Source organism: Solea senegalensis, linkage group LG8 (genome assembly GCF_019176455.1).
Source record: "Solea senegalensis isolate Sse05_10M linkage group LG8, IFAPA_SoseM_1, whole genome shotgun sequence".
NCBI classification, from domain to species: domain Eukaryota; kingdom Metazoa; phylum Chordata; class Actinopteri; order Pleuronectiformes; family Soleidae; genus Solea; species Solea senegalensis.
The window spans coordinates 19628396-19633635 of record NC_058028.1 but is presented as its reverse complement, the minus strand read 5'-3'; positions in this window follow the sequence as shown (position 1 = coordinate 19633635).

Sequence of the window (5240 nt, the reverse complement as noted above, 5' to 3'; positions counted from 1 at the left end):
AGAGGGGGCTCTGTCTGTGTATGTATGTATCCCTGTGTGTGTGTGTGAGGGAGAGAGAGCGAGAGAGCGAGAGAGAGAGAGAGAGGGAGGGAAGGAAAGGATGTAAATGTGTGCGCTGTCTCTCGAATTCTCCTCTGTTTTTACTTTCAAACAGAGATTGTTCCCTGTTTGTCCCTCGGGATTTGTCTTTTTTTTTTTAATTGTATATGTTAATATCTTTTTATACAGATCATCAGCATTTATTTGGTGTGTGTGTGTGTGTTCATATCTGCACAAACCACATGGTTCTCCTTCCAATGCTGCAAGGCAGAGAAATATATATCAGAAAAGTCAAGTACTGCAGGACAGTGAGAGGTAGGAAATGAGAATGTGTGAGTGTGTTGGGGGTGCAGACAGGGAGAGGGCGATGGTGGAGAGGGGTGTGGTATAATCAATTGCTCTAAAACTGCAGTTGAAAAGGAAGCCCTCAGGATTTAAAAGCGATATAAAGTGGAAGCAGAGAAAAGAGTCTTCGGAAAAGACAGAGGGAGCAACACCAGAAGCAAAAGAAGTAACTAAGTTGTGTGGAAGGAAGGAAGGAAGGAAGGAAGGAAGGAAGGAAGGAAGGAAGGAAGGAAGAACTAATTGGCAGAGATAAAAGGAGGCAAATAATTTCCAAGAATGAACCAAACCATAATATGGTGTATTTGATCCACTGATCCACTTCCACCTAATTGTGTTGTGCAGTTCTTAACCTTCTGTGCAAAATGTGTCTTAAATGATCTGAAATGAAAGTGGACTGGCCTCAGCGTGACCACATTACCATCCCATCAACCACGAGGATGAGCGCAGTGTTCCTATAGCAGCAATCAAATGTAAACTCTAATAGCTTAGCAGCAGAATGGAGTCTGCACGTGGGCTCATTTATTCTCCATATTTTAAACGTGTGTGGGATCCGTGATTGGGAGGTGTGTGCACACAAGGGGACATGCAGTGCATGGACAGAAGCAGATTGATGGATACTTGACATTGAGATGTTATTAGGTATAAAAAAAACATTGCGCGTGCAATCAATGTAACGGAGGAGGAGCTACGAGAGCGAGGGAAAGATAAAGAGATGATGACAAGCGGGGGAGGAGCAATAGAGGAAGCTTTCACCTCTTTATGTACTTCCTGCACTGAGTTTGGGAGATTTATGACTGCAAGTCCATGTAGTCCACCCCCAGCCCCCATCCCTCAAGTCTTAGGGAGGCAGTGAGTTGACTTAGAGCTCTCCCCAGCCCTGACCAGCTGAGGAGCAAAAAACAGCAGATTATTTAACACCAAGGAATGAGGCAGCTACAATAATGAGGAGCTTGGGATTTGGCTGTGGAATACAACCTCTGGGCCATGCTCACTCCTGGGGTACAGGTGCTAATCTCAGCAGCGATCGTGAAGTGTTGGTGATCTACACGGCCCCCAGTGGTTGAGATCCAGGGCACGTGTAATTATTTCTTCTTCTGGCTTTACACTTTTATTGATCAAAGCTGAGCCCTCCTTTCCATCTTATTGCCTCCACTGCTCATCCTTTGCAGAAATCCATTCACTCGACTGACCTCGGCTCACATTAATCACACATTAATAAAGCTTCTTGGCACATTCATCATTCATCAAGTGCTCAGCGAAGAACTTGTGTGTAATGCAGAATCATTAGCATAAATATAAAGGGGTGTGGGCAATACAAGAAAACAAGATTTTCATTGGAACCTTAATAGACACGCCATTAGAAATATCAAACTGTGGTTTATCCTGCTTCATTGAACTGCAGCGTGAAGATACAAATAGCAAAGACTCAGAACATATAGTATGCTCTGAGGCTGATTTAATATTCATCAGTGCAGGCATATACAGTATATGTGCTGCTCTTGGTGCTCCTCCTGCTGAATGGAAACCTTGCGTGCAGCATGAAAACCGTGGCTTCAATCTCTATAAAATAGTAGACATTTTAACAGTGGACTACATGATGTAAATAATTGATAAGACCATTCTTTTGAGATGGTATGAATGAAGAATGGGATGGGACCAGGGGTCAGTGTAGGCACTCGTGCAAAAAGATTGGCTGCTCTGCCTTGTCCAAAGGAGAAAGAGTGTCAGGCCATCGCCATCAGGTGAGGAAATGACCATTTCATTCGTCATAACTGAGGGGATAGAAATGAGTTCCACTCTGCGTGTAGTGAGGAGGAAGAGGAGGAGGAGGAGGAGAAGGGAGTGCCATTTTTCTTAATCCTCTCTCTGTACTACATTGGTTCTATAGCATTCTTTGTCCTCCAGAAATCCAGACTCTCTCTCCACCCCCATTCACTGGCCCTTTGGCGTCATCCCTCTTCACTTTCTCTCATCTCCTCCCAGGCTTCATTAGCTCTGATTGATCCTCTTGTCGCAGCTTATGGCACCACAATGAACTGCATTGTTATTAGTGGCTTGGAACAAAAAAAAAAGAAGCAGAAATGTATACCAGAGGACAATCACATTACAAACATAAACATAATACCGGAAGGAAATGAAGAAAGTTGTGTGTGACCATATGTGTGTGTGTGTGCTCTATTTGTGTTAGGATATTCAAAAATTGAATTGTATTGGAAGCTTCCTTTAAGTTGAACTGCTATACGTACCAACATTTAACATTTGGTGCTGAAGGTCGGAGTTTAATTGCATGAAAAACAGGTGAATGTGTGAATGTATGCCTGGTATGGAAAATGTGTCAATTATTAAACAACCGATCTGAGCGACCTGCCAAAGCGCCAACTGAAACAAAGTCCTCAGTGTCAATATATTGCAACGCGTCATTATACTGAACAAACGGGAGCATGTCAGCGCTTCCACGTATACCTTTATCGTTTCAAGTTTAGGAAATGAGTCGATCGTAGATAGTATTTAAATAATGAATTGTGTGAGTGTGACGATCTACAGAGCAATGTAACGCGGCGCAGTGTTGGTTATATGTGAATACATAATTTAGAGCAACTGTGGCGTGTTTTTCTTTCTTCTTGTGCACATAATGTTAAGTGTCCACAGAGGAAAGATTTTAAGCAGTGTATCTCCACACACTTCATAAACGATCGTACCCAACGAGCACTAAGCGCTTTGTGTTATATTGTACACAATTACACGTTGACAATGTGTGGGACGTCTTAAGTCATTTCCAAACCACTTTTCTTTGACCTTGATGGAAAATGTCACAAGAAAATTCAAAAGAACAAAAGGAGGAGAGGACTACTGCGGTGTAAAGAGAATTTGACGGCACACTGGACTACATAATTATGCAACAGTGGACATTAAAGATGTAGGTCCGCTGTGATGGAACTGCAATGTTCCGCTGCTGGACTACAAGAAATGCGTTGTACAAACTTTGCCCCACGCAGGTCACATGAATTTAACAAAGGAATTTGACAAACAACGTTAATTACAACTTTTTCCCCGCTTGACAGCAGTAAAGTTATGCGCACAGTTACAGGAATTTACTGGACATTTACTGGAGTCACAGAATAGGATGGGCAGTTATTTAACTTTACATATGTGGGGGAGTATTCTTTTGGATGAGCCAGTGTATCCTATGCTAGTAATAGTAAATAGTAAATATGAAAGGGAGTAATGAAGCTAATTTCCTTAGCGTTTAGATAATTCAAACTCTTATTATAGCTCTTACAGATACATCCTTATCCACTCTTGCTTTTGCAGCAAGAGCCAGGTTTGCCTCCCAGTTGGAACAAGGGCTTTCCTGCATGGAGTTTGCATGTTCTCCACATGTGTGTGTGGGTTTTCTCTGGGTTCTCCAGTGTGAGAGTGGATGATTGTTTGTCTCTATATGTGGCCCTGTGATGGACTGGCAAACTGTCCAGGGTGTACCCCGTCTATTGCCCCGTGTCAACTTTGATTGGAACAACACCCGCCCGCAACCCTCATGTGGAGGATAAAGTGGTAGAGGATGGATGGGGTTGGGCCTGACTGACTGTACCACATCCACCTACACTTGCAGCCATGCACATATGGGACAGTACAGGCTGTCCGTCACAGTGTCCATACATCAGTACATGATGTGCTTGTTGCTTAATTTGACTTCAAATGGCACCCTAATTTACAAGATGCTCTATCATTTTGGAACTAGGGATTGAGAGGAAAAGGTTTACAAATGTTACACACTTGCATGTAAATACACTTCTTTTTGCAGCCTGTGGATGCAACCCCTGCTGGTGGCTCAAGATAATACAAGTTACAGACACTTCCACATTGGCTTCAATGCATTCATTTGTTCATTTAAGTCTATGCTTGCATCCTGAGTTGAGTTACTGCAATTATATTGCTCAGAGAGGTCATTTTAATGTGGCAATATTTATATGCAGATATTATCAACATTTAAATTGGGTTGTTTCCCCACTAATGAATTCAGGGTAAACTCAAAGGAACAGACACAGTCCATCTGTGACAGCAGTCTGAAGCAAGGCACCTATGTTGTATGTACCTGACATTATTTGGTGGCTAGATTTTCATTCTGCATTTTTCACAGCACAATTCAAACCGGGCCATCAAGTAATGTTTTCCATATTTTCTTTCTTATTTTATTTGTCAGCTGCAAAGTTGTTTACAACTATTTTCCAGGCCATGTGGGGATAAATGGAACATTTCTATTTGAACTCTTTTCAAAATGTAATTTGGAGACACATTTAAAGACTTCCACATACACTGAATGCCAATGTATAACACAAATGTCCACTTGACATTTTCAGCCCCTTTGTTAAAGTCCTGAAAGTTCTCAATGTCAAAAAGGTTAGGCATCAATGTGTTACAGCAGCAAATACAGTCTTGTGGGAGCGGTTGCCATGTTGAGTTCTTAGGTGTTTTTGAGCGTCTCTGCACACAGACAAATTGTTATGATCTCTGGTACCTTAGAGCTCCCAGACATTCACTTGAGACACCTTCTCTCCTCACTGAAGCACTGTGAGGCTGTCATTATAACCACTGCAAAGTTGACATTAGTCTTTGTCACCAAGGGCTGCGTTTGTATTTTTTACTTTTCCTCATTTACAGTGAGTCAAAAAATAATAAAGTACATATAAAATGTGGGAAAAAATGACATTTTGGTATCAATAGTGGCTCTATGGTATCTGTGAAAGCACTCAAGGGGAACACTGACCGTGCCACAGAGGAGAGTGGGGGTGAGAAAACACAACACAAGACTGAGACATTTTTTTGCCGCACTTTCACTGATGAAGTGGCTGCTGAAT